This window comes from Haliotis rufescens, unplaced genomic scaffold (genome assembly GCF_023055435.1).
Source record: "Haliotis rufescens isolate VD_foot unplaced genomic scaffold, xgHalRufe1.0.p SCAF_27, whole genome shotgun sequence".
Lineage (NCBI taxonomy): Eukaryota > Metazoa > Mollusca > Gastropoda > Lepetellida > Haliotidae > Haliotis > Haliotis rufescens.
Genome location: NW_025963968.1, coordinates 1,336,937 through 1,356,199, shown reverse-complemented (window position 1 = coordinate 1,356,199; position 19,263 = coordinate 1,336,937).

The window sequence follows — 19,263 nt, the reverse complement described above, 5'->3', positions numbered from 1 at the left end:
GAAGATACAGAAACCTCCCCCTTGGGGGTCGACCATTGGATGCTCTGGAACGGGATGCAGATTTTCATAAAACAATCTGTTCGCAATAATGCAAAAACAGTAGTTTATCCTCAGGTGCTTATGTTTCATGTCAATAACCCAGAGGAAACAAGGCATGAATTAACCATTCTAGTGGACGAATGAGATGGGTTTAAGGCTGCTTTGAACGTATCTCAGCTTAACTCTTTCAGCACCAGTCACCCAGAAGCGCGACTCCGAGTTCCCAGAGACTCTTGTGTGAAAGATAATTAATTAATTTCGTTGTAAATAAAATATGTTTTGCTAACACATTCATAACGTCCAGATTAAGGACCAAGGTAGCGAAAATTTGACGATTTTCGCAAATGTAAGATTTCATAAAATCCACATACACCTTTTTCTTTTGTATTTTCAATGTTATTGGAAAATTATTTTGAAAAGAATTATAAATAGTATCTGGCATCACCCATTTTCCGATAACAGCGGCTGTCCGCTCATGCTCCGTTTTCGAAGCTTCGTATGAATAACACGCCCGTCGAAGACTGCCATATGAAACATCAATAGAAAGCTTGTTTTTTTTCTATCTATACGGTCGTAACATCGCATGGGGGCATTTTGTAATTGTTACTTGCGATTTTATTGGATACAAATTAGTTTCTAAAGAGGCTTTCTTGCCGAAATCTGCTACAAGGTTCGTGATTGGTCAAATTTGAGCACGTTACCTAAGGCAGCCAATCGAATTACAGCTTTGATACTGTCTTCGTGTATGATAAATTTCAGAATTTGAAAGATTTTGTTAAATCGTGTTATTCTGCAATTTTAACTAGGAAATCGCGATCTATATCGTGGATGTATCGTGCTAGGTTACGAGCTGTGACAAGGATTATTCATGCATATAATTTTTCATTAAACATCGTGTCCGAGCCGAGAAATCGAGGCGACGAAAGGCGAGATGCCATTTGACTTTCATAACACGCTATCGCACTAAAAGATTCAAATAAAAACTTAGATGTAAGTTTGACAACTTTTAGATATATTTTTGTTGATTTTATTTATCACTTTATATTATATATTTAAAGATTTGCTTGAAACGTCTTTATTTTGCACTTTGACATGTTCGATGTGGACTCGTTGTCGAAGTATGTGTCCGAGAATTTTATTTTTAATAACATTGCGGGAAATAGTGAATATTTTTTTAATTTTTTTTCATAAAAGATGATTAATTGAAATATGGAATACGTATTTCAGACATTGTGAAATGTAATAGATTTAATAAATAAATAATATGACAGGTAGGTTAATAAAATTTTATTCTATTTTGACGTGACTACGGCTTGGCCGGTCTACCGGCCTGCGGTGTCTGGGGACTCGAGGCTTCTTGGCCGGTGTACCGGCCTACGGTGTTGGAAGAGTTAATGTCTAAAATGACATGTGGCAGGTGTTGCCTTTTATCACCTGACGACAGCTATAAGAACTATGAGAACTGATATGTTGGCGACAGGCCATGGATTAGAATGCGACTAGCGGATCCTGGTAAGAAAGGTGGGTAACTTGTAGCTGTCTCCACAGCGAGATATTACTGCGTCCACCATAGGGAAACGAAACCAGCATCCCCAACACTGTAAGGGCGAGCTTGACCATGCGATCGTGAGACTGAGATAAGACAGTCGTGTCACTGAAGTGCCATATATGAACACAATAGGGAAATGCATGTGGATTGTGACTTTATCTAAAAAGATTGCCATATATGGTGGTCAGTTTTTAAATTTCAACAGCACCATTTGTGATTTAGATGCGCAGCAGAGTTCCGAAGACGAAGCCAACAACACGCCTTAATGATGGGAAATACCTGAAGCTCGTTTCCCTGTCAAACACCTACGCAAAAATTGCATACACTAACTCATAAATAATAAAATATATAAAATATATAAAACATTATAAAAGTTCATCACATGTCTGTTAACACATGTCTGTTACTTTTCAATTGTTTAAAAAATATGAAATTTCGATTATATTTTGAATCATCTATCCACATTTTGTATTGGTTACTTCAATAACTAAATGTCCCGTATTCTGCGATGTGGAAACAAATAATTTAACAGCAAAAACTGTGAAAGGGGGACACAATTATGGTAATTTATTCCACACAGAAAAATAAATGTCTTGGTTAGGAACATTTTGGGAAGGTTCCTACTATTGATTCACAGCTACTCGTTGACAAAATGGATTATTAAATATCACGATGTGTTTCAATACTTTCAGAATACAGTGATTCAGATATATTTAGTTTAATGCCATGACATGTTAACATTCTGATTTTTCATCAATATTTCATTATGCGTGTTTCACATGAAGTGACGTATCAAGTACTCGTCACATTTCCCCTAACCATTTCTAATGCGTGCTTGAATCCCTCATGAAATTTGGAGAATCTTCCTCACTTTCAGTTGGCAGCAAAGTTCCTATCTTGCAAATTATGTCAAGCTTTAGCTGCTTATTTATCCATACCTTATAGTTGTTTGTTTGTGTGTTTGTTTGTTGTTTAACGCCACACTCAGAAATATTCCAGCTATATGACGGCGGTCTGTAAATAATCGAGACTAGACCAGACAATCCATCGATTGACATCATGAGCATCAATCCACGCAATTGGGATACGATGACATGCATCGACCAAGTCAGCGAACCTGACCACCCGATCCCGTTGGTCAACTCTTACGACAAACATAGTCGCCTCTAACGGCAATGGGTTGCTGAAGACCTATTCTATCCCGGATATTCGCGGGTGCCATACCTTATGTGACAATAACGAGTGTAAATGTACTCATGACATCCTAGAATGGCGTTACAAGACCCAAAACAAATATTCACAAGTTCCCAATTAAAAGAATCTTTATCCCAGGTGTTTTCACTGTTTATTAAACAGCAATTCACAACCACCTTCAACAGGGGGTGACGTATGTATCTCTGATTCCATACGCCTCTGATAGATAAAAAGATGCTCACAATAGTCAATAATACATATGCATATATAAAGATCTACGCCAGAGGATACACACTCTCGATTATCTGCCGAAACAGATCCCATTAGGCACAAAAGGCAAAACAGCAAAACACTTGAATGTAGTAACACCGGGATGTCGCGAAAAGGCAAGATTGTCCCGTTCTACTGGTAGCAAAAGCTACTCACACCATTTGCATAAAAAAGTATGTGTTTGTAAGAGATGAATCGCATGTCTGACGCTATCACAAAATACAAGACTTGGATCATTGGCTGGGATATCACGGTACACTACCATGTCTGTGAATTATAGCGTTTTGTCCAAACGACTATTGGTTTTTTTATTTTTTGTATTTGTTGTTTAACGCCGCACTCAGCAATATTCCAGCTATATGACGGCGGTCTGTACATAATCAAGTTTGGATTAGACAATCCAATGATTGAAATCTTGACCAATGATCCACACAACTGGAACACGATGACATGCATCAACCAAGTCAGTGAGCCTGACCACCGATCCCGTTCGTCGCCTCTTACCACAAGCATCTGTTGCTGAAGACCAAATCTAACCCGGATCTTACCTGTATCCAGCTGGACACTATGCAATTCATCTGCTGTTGGAGACGAATTTCACTATCTTTTTAGGTGTGAAGCACTTCTCCAACAACGACTTCTCTACATCCCACAGAATTGTTATATCTGGCCAAATATGTGTAAATTGCGTAAAACGTTATCACCTAAAAAAATATCCACTTTGAAACATCTGTCCAGATTCATCATAAATTTGAACTCATTATTGCGTTAAGGTGTCTAATTTTATTTCTTTTGATGATGATGATGATGATGATGATGATTATTTTTATTACTTTATTTGCTTAATTTCTATTTATTTTAGGCTTGTTACCATCTTGATCTGCATTGTATATTATATGTTGTATATATATAAATACTCTTGTACCACCGTTGGTGGTTTTTCAGAGAAATAAACTGAACCGAACTGATCTGACATTCGGAACAGTCTTTCATGGTTAAGCTCCATCGATGCTTTACATCTCAGGAGATAATTCAGTACATCAAACACACACTATAAAGCAATGTAGTATTATCTTAAAGTTTATCAAACATGTTTCAATACGAACATTTTTAAAAATAGTCTTTATCGGTCTCGTATATTGAGGGCAACATGTGACGGAGATATATCGTGTTGGCTATTTGGTAGGTTCTCAACAGAAAGCTATAATATACTGATCTCAATATCAATATGTTCAGAGTCCATCTGTCTCTATATAATTTATTACAAATATGTAATTATTTTAATATGTCATCTTTTTCTACGTAGGTGGGGACACGCGCTCCGCCTCGGTGAGGGTGAGAGTTAACGGAACGGATTCAGGTCGCTCGGCTGCAGTGCTGTCGTTGTTCATAACGTGTGGCCCAGTTTCCCGAGAATTGTTCAAACGACATTACTTCTAATGCGTAATATACCCCTAGTTAATCACTTCCGATGATTGTTGTCACGTGACTACAGTGTGCGTTGACTTGAAGAAGCAGTAGTATACTTGAAAAAAGTTTGTAATAACCTGCTTCGATACAATTTGATTTTATCAACTTGAAACAAAACTGTTACGTCATTTCCTATTGTAATCTTGGACAATGCGACTAAAATAAGAGGTGGGGGAGGAGGGGGAGGAGGGGGGTCTCGTGGGTAGCCTTATGGTTAAAGCGTTGGCTTGTCACGCTGAAGTTCTGGGTTCCTCTCGATCGGATTCCCCTCGGGGTAACCCGCATCAGATAATCCCTCTTCCCATGGACACATTATTGCTACAAACGGCGTAACATTCTACACACTCACTCACTCACTCGTAACCCTAAAACATGGTGTCAGCTTTGAGTTTTTATATTGATTCATGCGTGTATTGAATATGAATACATACATAATCTGATTCCACTGACGTTTTAATATACAGGACAAACATGCAGTTGAACTGCACACTGCAACGAAACATATAATACATGCATGTGAGAAAAAGGATGCCACATGTTCGCGAAAAGAATTTCGTAATTACTCAAACTTCAGATTGGAAACAGAAAATCAATCATCGTCCAATCCAAGAGTCAGGTCTGTTTTAGCAATTGGGTATTTTTTTCACAGAAAGTTTGTTATTTACTTACCCGTATCACCGTGTTGCCTGTGTGTTGTGCGTGCATTTCAACAACGAAACCATACAGCGAATTCGTGGAAATAGAACAGTATTTCTCCAGAAACTGGTGGCACATTTTTAAAACATGTCACTAGTGTTAAAATGTATTTCCCGAGAATAGCGTGTATATCCACACATGCAATGTCATTGTTATGAGAACAATCAGTATTTGAACAAACAGGCTCGCTTTGTTTGTTTCTTTGTTTGTTGTTCAACGCCGACCTCAGCAATATTCCACCTATATGGCGGCGGCCTGTAAATAGAGGCATCTGGGTCAAATAAACCAGTGGTTGATATTATGAACACCGTCCCAATCAGTCGGGGTACGATGTCACGCAATCAAGCAAGAAACATGATCTGACCAGCCAATCTAGACAGTCACCTGCCCCCCCTTGCACAAAGCGATCTTAGTGCTACGACTATTGTAAGCCTATGTTAAAGTATGGTAGTTACGATCATCTTAGCGCTAAGATCCCTTTGTGCAAGTGGGCCCTGATCTGACCAGCCAATCTATACAGTCACCTGATCTGACCAGCCAATCTATACAGTCACCTGATCTGACCAGCCAATTTATACAGTCACCTGATCTGACCAGCCAATCTATACAGTCACCTGATCTGACCAGCCAATCTATACAGTCACCTGATCTGACCAGCCAATTTATACAGTCACCTGATCTGACCAGCCAATCTATACAGTCACCTGATCTGACCAGCCAATCTATACAGTCACCTGATCTGACCAGCCAATCTATACAGTCACCTGATCTGACCAGCCAATCTATACAGTCACCTGATCTGACCAGCCAATTTATACAGTCGCCTCATAAAAAAGGCATAAGTTGCTGGCTACCATTTCTGACCCTAAGTCCCCATGGGGCCAACAATTCCCGATGACAATACGTGTATATCGATAAGGTCGGAATATCAATAGCTGCTATCGATATCAAACTATTGGTTGTCGGGACTATATCCGTGCTCATGTGGGTTTCACAAAAGTGGAAACTTCTCAGACCGGCATATGAAGCTGACGTGACGAGTTAAAAAATGATGGCCACTCACTCACTCACTGCAAGAAACTTTACATTGAGGGAAGGGGTGGTTCTCTACGTCCTTTCTGAATACAATCTTCACGATGATACAACTATTGGAATAGTATCGCAATAGGGTTTTAAACAATCTCAATACTATTGCGATGTCTACAAGGTACCTTAGTCACCCCGACTGAATGTGAACCTTTCATTTTCATTACTCATTGTATTTCCATGACATCTGTAACATGAGAAAACTGGAATTATTCCTTTAAAATTCAAAATATCATTACATAAACAAACCGTGATACAAAAACCAGTATGTTATTTTAGAAATAATATGTTCACGCGGACGGGGTAATTTAGTGGTTAAAGTGTTCGCTCGTTACGCCGTTTGCCGAAGTTCGAATCCCAACATGTGTTCAATGTGTGGAGCTCATTTCTTGTGTTCCCCGCCGTGATATTGCTAGAATATTGTTGAGCGTTGCGTAAAACTGTATTCACTCACAATCACTTACTCACCACACACTAACAAGATTATTCTGACAGTTATTCGTTATTTATGAAACAATAGCTCATGTGTGTAGGTAGACGTATTTTAGGTTATTTTCTCAGATTGTTCAAAAGGTGTATACACGTCAACTTTGAAATACGTGTTTCCATGTCCGCCCACAAAGCTGTACCGGGGAAAGACGAACCCCTCTTTCCCGGGGAATAGTTGGCTCGCCTTTATTGTGATTGTGTAGCGCTGAGCTTGAGAGAGATCCCTTACACTGTAGGTCGGGTACGTGTCGGGTTCTACATTATAAATGAGAGGTGGGTTATGTATTCTGTGTAAATACAGGTCAGAGTGAGTGAGTCGATTTACGCCGCTTCTAGCACCTGAAATGGGCTTCACACATTGTGCCCATGTCGGGAATCGAATCGGCGAGGCGAGCGAACGCTTTAATCACTAGACTATCCCACCTGGAGAGAAAGGTTCGTTCTGTAATGCGTGTTTGTAGTCCCTGGAAAGGTTGCATACACTGACAACTGGCATACTGTTCAAAGCGCCGTGAAACCATCATTGTAAGAATTAACAGTGGCATTTTGAAGTAATGTTGAATTCTTCTACTTTCAAATCTCTCAAATAAAAACAGCGAAGTGGCAAGTAAAAAGAAATTTTTATTGCTAAGTCTTTTATCTTATTTGGTATGCGACAGTTTTGGCTCCGAAAAAACTGCCTAAAACGTGCTGAAATTCCTGTTGATGTTGAAATGCTGGGATTCAGGGGACTTTATTTGAGTATTAAAATATTATAATTGATAATTGTCTTTACATATACAAAAATGATGTAAATATTCACTCGGTGTACATGTAATATATAATAATATAATAAAGTCCACGTTAGTCCATCATCTTCTTTATATCAGTTTCAGACATAGTACTTTCGCTGAAGTAATATATATATATATATGGGATCCACTCCTAATCAGATGGGCGTGGCTTGCCTGTGATTAAAGCGTTCTCTCGTTAAACCGAAGACCTGGGTCCTATTCCACATATGGGTACAATGTGTGAAGTACATCTCTGGTGTACTCCGCCGTGATATAGCTGGAATATTGCTAAATGCGGCGTAAAACCATACTCACCCACTCATCACTCGAATTCCCCACTGGGGTGTCCTGGTGAATAAATTAAACATGTGCGTCTTTGTAATCCTACGTAAATGGTATTCCACTCAACCTTTGAGACCAGGAATATTACTAATATTCAATTCTACACCAAACGTGTGTCATATGTATAATTTTTTATGTAATATTTATTAACAAATATCCCACTTAAAAGTTGTATATTTTTCCCGTGACACAACGAGGAACTACTTTGCAAGTTTATTTCCGTAATCTAATTTTATCATAATTTATTTGTTATTTTTAATTGAAAGTATCTTAAGTTAGTTCGAATCCCGGTTCGCCCTGATTATGTTTCTAGGTTTGTCAGCGCCATACCCGTGCTCGTGGGTTTCGCTGAAGTGGTAAACGTCTGAGACCTGCATCACTTCGGGCTTTCCTCCCACATTAAGCTGACACGCTGTGATATAACTGGATTACTGTTAAAAGTGGCGTTAAACCCAACTCTCTCACTCACTCACTCTTTAGATTGTGATAGTCTATCCAAAACATAAACTGTACTGTCGCTTATTTATTTGGTTTTATTTGCTTAAAAATAGTTTCATTTAATAATAATTTCGCATCATACACTACTGATGATGGGTATACTAGACGTCGCATCTTTGAAAACCAATATATTTGCTTTTCACCTGTAGCAGGACGTGGAGTCATCCCACACCATACCTTGTCAGCTTGCCGACTGGGTTAACCTCTTGGGTCATGTGGACAAGACGTCCTTACCTTGTCAGCCTGCCGACGGGGTTAACCTCTTGGGTCATGTGGACAAGACGTCCTTACCTTGTCAGCCTGCCGACTGGGTTAACCTCTTGGGTCATGTGGACAAGACGTCCTTACCTTGTCAGCCTGCCGACGGGGTTAACCTCTTGGGTCATGTGGACAAGACGTCCTTACCTTGTCAGCCTGCCGACGGGGTTAACCTCTTGGGTCATGTGGACAAGACGTCCTTACCTTGTCAGCTCGCCGACGGGGTTAACCTCTTGGGTCATGTGGACAAGACGTCCTTACCTTGTCAGCTTGCCGACGGGGTTAACCTCTTGGGTCATGTGGACAAGACGTCCCTACCTTGTCAGCTCGCCGACGGGGTTAACCTCTTGGGTCATGTGGACAAGACGTCCTTACCTTGTCAGCCTGCCGACGGGGTTAACCTCTTGGGTCATGTGGACAAGACGTCCTTACCTTGTCAGCTCGCCGACGGGGTTAACCTCTTGGGTCATGTGGACAAGACGTCCTTACCTTGTCAGCTTGCCGACGGGGTTAACCTCTTGGGTCATGTGGACAAGACGTCCCTACCTTGTCAGCTCGCCGACGGGGTTAACCTCTTGGGTCATGTGGACAAGACGTCCTTACCTTGTCAGCTTGCCGACGGGGTTAACCTCTTGGGTCATGTGGACAAGGCGTCCTTACCTTGTCAGATTGCCGACGGGGTTAACCTCTTGGGTCATGTGGACAAGACGTCCTTACCTTGTCAGCTCGCCGACGGGGTTAACCTCTTGGGTCATGTGGACAAGACGTCCCTACCTTGTCAGCTCGCCGACGGGGTTAACCTCTTGGGTCATGTGGACAAGACGTCCCTACCTTGTCAGCTCGCCGACGGGGTTAACCTCTTGGGTCATGTGGACAAGGCGTCCTTACCTTGTCAGATTGCCGACGGGGTTAACCTCTTGGGTCATGTGGACAAGGCGTCCTTACCTTGTCAGATTGCCGACGGGGTTAACCTCTTGGGTCATGTGGACAAGACGTCCTTACCTTGTCAGCTTGCCGACGGGGTTAACCTCTTGGGTCATGTGGACAAGACGTCCCTACCTTGTCAGCTCGCCGACGGGGTTAACCTCTTGGGTCATGTGGACAAGACGTCCTTACCGTGTCAACTTGCCGACTGGGTTAACCTCTTGGGTCATGTGGACAATACGTCCTTACCTTGTCAGCTCGCCGACGGGGTTAACCTCTTGGGTCATGTGGACAAGACGTCCCTACCTTGTTAGCCTGCCGACTGGGTTAACCTCTTGGGTCATGTGGACAAGACGTCCCTACCTTGTCAGATTGCCGACGGGGTTAACCTCTTGGGTCATGTGGACAAGACGTCCTTACCTTTTTTTTACGAACTGTTGCAAAAATGAGTGATGGTTAAATAGGCATTATAATCAAATTAAACATTTCAGTTTTCAATAACATTAAAGACAAACTCTTATAATAAACTCATATAATTACTTTTGTCCCTCCGTTTACTATGGTATGCATAACTGAATGATATACAATTACAATATCCCAATCCTTTAGAAGCATACTCGTCTGTCGATCGTAATGACATTGTCACAGTGTACCGAGCCACGCTTCTTCACGTCACTCCCGGCTCAGAGAAAAACTACAAAACAACGAGATGAGTCTATGACAGAATGATCTATTTCGTAGTTATAGTGTGTCAAATAAGGAAACTGAAGGAAGTCCAGTAATGACGTATTCCGTCTCCATTATGTTTTCTTCCGATACTATGCATCCGACTCATCAACCGCATCTGTCATTCACGGTTCTCTTGAAGCAGTTCGGACATGAAGACAAATTCCAGGCGAAGGTCGCAAGAGTTATGTCCCTTTCAAAAGCCAACACTCGGCTCTAACTTTCTGCGAGCGCCTACACAAGAAATATACTAGTAATCGTATCTAAAATATATAAAAAGTAAATCATTCTAGACTTTAGTTGGATCCATTTTTTTATTTATTTTCTTGGGTTATGGGGACAGACAAGCGAGGGCCGTGCTGACCTCCCTGTGTGTCAGGATCAGGGTTCAATTCAACAGATTCATTGCGACTGATAGCTACTTGTGATGAGGAGATATGTTTGAAACAATAGCTCAATATAAACATCGTAAACACAAGTATGTGTGAGTGAGTGAAATGAAGTTCAGGCCTTTTGAAGCCCCTCAAGCTATGGCTGGTGCAGATGTTCCCTTGAAGGGACAGCACGCATATCTTATCCATTATGCGTCGTCGAAGGTGTGGGTCGTTGTTCTATCAGCCACTGTGTATTTTCTGGTCTAGACTTGTTTGTTCCTTTTCTAAGCCTTATCGTCTTTAAGAACAGAGCAGATATACCATGTGCCGTTTGTGAATTTATTTGAGGGATCCGTGTAGAATAAGAGCAACACTCTCAGGACAAGAGGTGGCACAAGTGGCCCAGTGGTCCAAGATGCCGGAACGCGCCCCGCATAGTTGCCACATTTAGGCGTGCTGGAATCATCCTGTGATGGAAGGTTTGAATCCCAGATTCGCCTCGATTATGTTTCTAGGTTTGTAAGCACCAAGTCCATACTTGTGTTTCACCAAGGTGGTAAACGTCTCGGACCTGAATCACGTCAAGAATTTGTGAGAGACGCCGCTGTCGTATTGAAACTGACACACTGTTAAAAGCGACGTGGAGCCCCAACCACTCACTCATACGATGCGTTCATGCTTAATATGGGTCTGTCGGGTAGCCTAGTGGCTACAGCGTTCGATCGTCTCCCCAAAGATCCTGGTTCGATTCCCCACGTGGGTACAATGTGTGAAGCCCATTTCTGGTGTCCCCCGCCGTGATATTACTTGAATGTTGCTAAAAGCGGCGTAAAAACCATACTCACTCACTCATGTTTAATATAACTGTGGAAATTTTTTGGATGGATTGAATGAAAGTGATTCAGATTTATTACTCTGTATTGTGCAAGAAATAAACAGAAGCGTTCTTCCTTCCTGGCATTGAGGGAACGTGACAGTGATCCCCCAGTTCAAAGAACCCATCCGAGTACAATGAGCTCATCCACAGCGTTAGTACTATGTCCTATTTCGATTACACGATGATAACAGGTTCGGAAATCAATGAATTTAATAAACATGACTAAATTGTTTTCGACACACACTGTGTGTTGCAAGAACATCAACACGTGCTTCTTCCTTCCTTTCATCGTCACGATATGGCTGAAATACTGCCGATGTGACGTTAAATCTTAACTCACTCACTCAGTCCTTCCTTTTATAAAGGAAATTGACGTCACCGTGTTCAGCCAGTACAGGACCCGCTTCAAAAAGCGATCGTAACGCTGCGACCATCCTGACGCCTGCATTTCCCCAGGGAGTGTAACACTACCATCACTCAATGATGCCGGACGCCGCCTTTCTCCAGTCCGTTCCTCGGCCGCGTCTCAAGAGCGATCACTATTGTCCGCCATTTGTTGAACAAACATGGCCTCGTTATGTGACCGTCCCATGTTATTATTATTATTCACTGTTTATTTACTTGGTTTAACTACAGCACTCTCATAGGTAGTAACTCCAGCACCACCCAGCTGTGGGAAATAACAAAGTAATGTGGGTCTTCAGCAACCCATGTTTGTGTGAGAGGCAACTAACGGGATCGGGGGGTCAGGCTCGCTGACTTGGTTGATGAATGTCATCGTATTTCAATTGCGTAGATTGATGCTCATGATGTCAATCACTGGATTGTCTGTTCAAGATTCGATATTTACCAGCCGACGTCATATAGCTGGAATATTGCTGAATTTGGCGTAAACAAAGTAACGTGAACGAAGCTCAGTGTAATGTAATGTGTGTATATTAATTATATTATGTGTAGTTGATACAAACACAATGTAATCATATACTGTTGTGGAGAGAGAACAACACATTTAGTACAGAACAGTCTCATAAGCAGTGTTTACAGAACATGGAGTACACAAACCCCGGGTCAGCAGCCTCATCTCGCGCTTGGTCGGGGGTCGTCAGACAGGTGGTGATGAGCCATACTTCAGGGGGTTCCCGTTGGCCATGGTTGTACCGTGCGGTTCATTTCCACCAGTACATCATCAGGTTGATCAGATCGGGTTTGTTCTCTGGGTTCAAGTAGTTTGTAAATAGCACTGTCACGGTGGACAACAACACGGTGACGACAAGGTCATGGTGGAGAACTTGCAATTGTCATTCGCAATATCTATTACCGTTTGGAGTTATTTCAAATCAACTGGTTTAATAAGTCTAGCTTCAAAATATCTAAAATCCAGTAATTTAATAAAGTTTGTTACGGAAATAAATAAGTCCAGCATTTCCCCCACTATTTGCACAACCCGTCACCCCTACTGTGGAAGATGTTCATTTCCTAAGCAGGTCAAATATACAACCGGTTGCAATGAAATTACAAATATATCTATGAAGGGCTATTTCATCAATTCTTTTTGAAACTTATTTTACAACGATTAGTTTGACCTAGTCAAGAAACTAAGTAATTAAGTTTGAACTTGAGATGTTTAATGTTTGTCAACCCGTGACCCACCTTTTATAGCTTATTTCCCACAGGTACGTTCGCGTTGCAAGAGAGCACCTTTTTAAAAGCGCTCTTGTCGCGGGGGGAATGGAGATACACCAACTGTGCTTGTATATTTTAGGTAGTCCTGTAAATTGGATACCGTATTTTGAACAGCTGAATCCTCTCGCTGGACCGCTCGGTTCCAAACTGTACCTATATCTCTAAATTATAAGTACGCTTCAATACCTTGAAATCTGTGGAATAGATATGAAATGAGGTGAGGTGAAATGGGGTTTAACGTCGCGTCCAAGATAGACGTATTAGATAGCGACGTACGTGCATGTGTGTGTGTGCGTCTGCTTGTACTAGTCCGGACAAATGCCGATTTTACTAGCCCACTTAGACACCATGCCGCAGTTTAACATGGATACTCCACTCAGACACAGTATTATGACTCCGAACACACAAGTACTTGTTTTAGCCATCTTTTAACGTCTTTTGGTGTGACGAGTCAGGGGGCCTGGTCAGTGGCCCGGAACTTCCGCTCTCCGGGTGGACGCTCTACCACTACACCACTACACCACTACACCACGGAGGCAGTCTGAGTAGATGTGCCCAGTTAGTATGTGAGTTGGACTTTTTAGCATATCCTACATGTTTATCGTGCACTATCAGTAGCGCCGTGTCGGCCAGTAAAGTGTAAGCCTCCCTTTGTACTATCACTGGAAGATACCAGTGCTTACGGTCCCAGTATTATGACCAGGCAATTGCGTGGATGTGGTCCTGTTTCAAACCCACCTAGAAGTTCTAATGATAAATAAATAACTAAATACACAAGAGGGGTCTCAGGAAACATAGGTACCGGTGAGGGGGCGGTAAGGTAGCCTAGTGGTTAACGCGTTCGTGGCTCACTCACTCACTCACTCACTCACTCACTCAAAACCAACAGTTTCTCTGCCCAAGGTCAACCGCTACAGCCCAGAATCGATTGAAGCGTACATAAAAGAACCACAGCGCTGTAATCCTGGGCGTGTCATGTCTTTGTTGAGTGAGTGAGTCACCCAGGGACACAGTTGAGATGGAACCTGGCATTTCTGGTTGAGGAGATCATATATCTATGATAAAAAGTCGACTCCGTTCATCTGAATTTTATTTGCATATTACCAATATCTCTATATTAAAGCACAGAACAATTTATCATTAACATATTGAATTTGGTTCTACCTTGGAACATATAAAAATATTTTTAACTAAAACTATTTAACTATAACGATTATATCTACAAATCACACCTGTATCTTGATTGAGAAAGGTTGAGAGAGGGTCACATGACTTTCTTCAGAATACGGTATTGCCCTGAATGGTATTAAGCCAATGGACTCAATTGAGAGAAATATATTTAGCCAATCAGAGAGAGCGTAACGCAAGGCATGTTGTGACTTTAAGTAACATATGATTCAATTATTGTTGAATTTAAAATATTCTTGTCGTTTTTTAAATGATGTAAACATAATTATTACCGCAGTTCGGGCAATGTCATGTTTTATGGACCCCTACATATTATGTCAATCACAAATGGTCAATAATGGTTAAATATTACCCATGCTGATTGGCTAACGGTCACGGCCATCTGTCCGTTGTTTTGATTGTTTGTAACGCGGAGATATCAGGTGACGTCAAAACAATGCATTGTCACAAATTACTGATGATGACATCATTCACGAGGTGGTTTTATTTGAAGGTTTAGAAAGACAGCTTGACTCCTCTGTGTTATGAGGAACACCCAATGAGTAAGTATATACTCCGAAACGTTGTGTTGCGCATAATCAAAAAGTTGACATCCATACATTCTCCTCCTCATGTGTATCAGTTCTAAATGCCTTTCAAAGACTTGACCCTGTATGTCATGTATGTATTTTATGACAAGACAAAAGTTGCTTGCAGTTGGAGCCAATTAATTGGGCCTGCTGCCTACTGAGTGTGACCTGACTTATTGTATAGCATTGTACAATTCTGAGATGAAACATGATTGACTTACGGGACACCGCATACTACAAGTAAGAATTTACCGGACTGATTAATTGAAAACCGCAATGGCCGGTAGCTGGTAATGTAAGATAATATTAATAGGTTAATTAGGTAGTAATAATCAACTTAAACATTTACTCTTCAGTTGGCAGGTTTGTTTGTTTGTTTGTTTGTTTGTTGTTTAACGCCGCACTCAGCAATGGTCCAGCTATGACGCCGGACTCTAAATAATCGAGTCTGGCCCAGACAATCATGAACATCGATCCATGCATTTGGGATAAAGATGACATGCATCAACCAAGTCAGCGCCTTTGACCACCCGATCCTGCTTGTCACCTCTTACGGCGAGCATAGTCGCCTTTCTCGGCAAGCATGCAACCTATTCTACCCTGGATCTTCACGTGCGGTCACAGTGGTCGACGGTTTTTTGTGCCGGGGCCTGAAGACCAACCTACCCACCTCAGGGAACATTTTAAATACTTTAGGTGGACAAATGTTTGAAGCATCATCACTATATATATTATTTCTTGTTCACATCTGTAGCATGACCGGAGAGTTTCCACACAACAAGGGGCGGAGTCTGAGTTGTGTCAATATCAGGCCACAGCGCTACTAGATCACGTGATGTCACGCCCTGAAATAGACTGGACCGTTAACCAATGAGGGGCGCGGGGGTAAGCCAGATGAATCTGATTGGTTGATGAGGAAGCGCGAGTTCAGAGTTTTACCCCTCTCCTTTATTACACCCGGGCAATCTACATTCGTTTCAGACTTGCATTTACGTCCGCATGGTATATGTTACACACCTACAAGACGCAGGAATGGCTGTGATTGTCAGTACTGACAGCTGATCCACAGCTCCGGGAAACCCGACCGTACTGCACTGCACATCAAGGCTGAAGGTGTAGCGTCACGTGATCATTATATCGCGCACTTGAGGAATCACGTGACATGTTAACTGTCGTCTCCAACTGCAGAACACCATCCGGGCTCTTCAGCTAGCGCAGAAATGATTAAATTGTCACTTGTTATCAGGGGGTCTTACTGTGGAGGTCGATTCATTGGTGTAAATGTAGGAATCAATACGATTTTATTTTCAAACTATGGGCAGGACAGTTTGTTTGTTATTGTGTTGTTTGTTATCAATTTGTGAAAGAAACGTATATGCTGTTGTCTTTTTCTTTTCGAATATATATCATCTCGATAACAATTTTTTATATCTGTAGAAGAAATGGAATGGTCAGCTGGTGATTATTCTCTCCTCCAACTGAAGGCTAATTACTTTGTTGTGTACTTTGACATCGTGAGCATCTACGCAATTGGGAGTCACCAAGTCTGACCAACCGATTCCTTTAGTCGCTGGAATATTGCTGGAATAATGCTGGAATTTAGCTGGAATATTGCGGACTGCGGCAGTAAATAACAAACAAAACAGAAACCTATCTTTCTAAGCCGGACCAGGCCGTATTGGATTCCAGTTTCCTATTAGAACAGCTTACTCACAATCTCCATGTTGCTAAACCTAGTAGCTTGACAACAACCATAGGAACGGCAAATAATTAATTATTTAAATAATGTTTTCAAATAAAAATTCGTTCAAACAAAGTGATCACCAGCGAGTCAAAATAGTGAATAGCATCGGACATCATCTTTGTACTTGATACGTCTAATTTGGAAATGTCCCCACATAAAACTTTGCCATGAGACTTTTTCAAAGTTTTACTAGGGCCTTGAATGTTGTAACCTTGATCAAACAACTTCTGAACAGGAGTCGTATGACCTTTTTTGATATCTTGGTAGAAAGAACATGCTCGATTGTATCTCAAACGTTGTGCAATGTAGACACAAGGGCTGAAGCTGCAGGAATATTGCTCCACTAAAAGTTGAAGTCATCCCTCTTGTCATATAGTCTTGTGGATAGTGTTTTGTCGCTCTGAATCTTTTATGAACAGGTATAAATTCGAAACAGATGAAGCGGTATCATTGGTCTCCTTATTTGTAGTGTATATTTAGTGGGTAAATCAGTTGAAGGGAATTGGCTACTTGACGGTATCAGATCATCGCTATACCTGAGGCGTAAGTTAAACTTCTTGGCCAATTATATTGTTTTGACTTTGTCAATCCGAGGAGAAATTCCGAATCATATGCATGAAGAGATCAGCAAAAAGGGGAGCTCAGTTTGTGCCCATGGGGATGCCTACATCTTGGCTGAATGTCTTACCCCCAAATTTTATAAAAATGCTATCAATCGCAATTCGCAATTCAAATCATGGTTAGCCCCGATTATGTTTCTAGGTTTTGCAGCATGATACCATGCTTCGGGTTTTACCGAAGTGGTTAACGTCTGAGACCTGCATAACTTCAGGTTTTCCTCTAATACTAAGCTGACACGCTGTGATATGACTTGAATACTTCTCACTCACTCAAAACGGGAATCCCAAGGCTGGAATCCCTACTCACTCACTCACTCAAAACAGAAACACGTAGCCAGCATCGTCTCGGAGTGCCTATACATCCGACAATGGTTGACAGATCAGCGTTGTCTCGGAGTGCCTATATATCCGACAATGGTTGACAGATCAGCGTTGTCTCGTAGTGCCTATATATCCGACAATGGTTGACAGATCAGCATCGTCTCGGAGTGCCTATACATCCGACAATGGTTGACAGATCAGCGTTGTCTCGTCGAACCCACAACCACAGTTTGATTCTCCACATAGAATTGTGGTCTCAATCGTATTCTTCCCGCCGTGATGAGGCTCAAACATTGCTTACAGAGCCATTAAGCCAATCTCACAAACTTCGTCAGAATGAACCTCCTTATAGAATCCTAATGAACCACGCCCCATGAACGAGAAATCAACGTTTAGGCCGTACGCTGATTCCAATGTGAATACATGTAACAGAATACTTGCGATAGGAATACTTATATATTTCATAATTCGTACATTGAGGTATTATAACTGTGGGGACAAACAAATGGATACATTCTACAACGTGTTACTTGTTATTATACCATAGACGTATATTAATTATGAAAAAAGAATGATTGATCTAAATGGTACTATACTCGTACATACTATACTATACTATACTATACTATATACCCGTGAAGGTCCGGGGTAGAATAGGTCTTCAGCCACCAATGCTTCCCGTAAAAGGCGACTATACTTGTCGGAAGTGCCGACTAACAGGATCGGGTGGTTAGGCTCGCTGACTTGGTTGATACATGTCATCGTATCCCAATTGCGTGGATCGATGCTTATGATGTCAATCACTTGATTGTCTTGTCCAGAATAGTACTGAGTGCGGCGTAAAACAACAAACAAACAAATTGTAAGTTGGTTGTGTTCCAGGGTGGACCCTCCTGTACTTCCCAGCTCAACACAGAGACACACACACAGACAGACACACACAGACAGACACACACACACACACACACACACACGCACAGACACACACACAGACACACACACACACACACACACACACACACACACACACACACACACACACAGACACACACACACACAGAGAGACACGCACACCCACACACACAGACACACACCCACACACACAGACACACACAGAGACACATCCACACTCACCCACCCACCCACCCACACACACACACACACACACACACACACACACACACACACACACACATCCACACACACACAGACAGGCACACACAGACACCCCACATCCACACACACCCACACAGACACACACACCCACACCCACACAGACAGACACACACACAGACACGCACACACACACACACAGACACACACACAGACACACCCACACCCACCCACCCCCCACACACACACAGACGCACCCCCCCCCCCCCCCCCCCCCACACACACACACAGACAGACAGACAGACACACACAGACACACACATACACAGACACACACAGACACCCCACATCCACACACACACACAGACAGACACACCCACACCCACACAGACACACAGACACACACATATACACACATACACCTGTAAAGAGGAAAAACACAGAACACCGTGGATCTCAT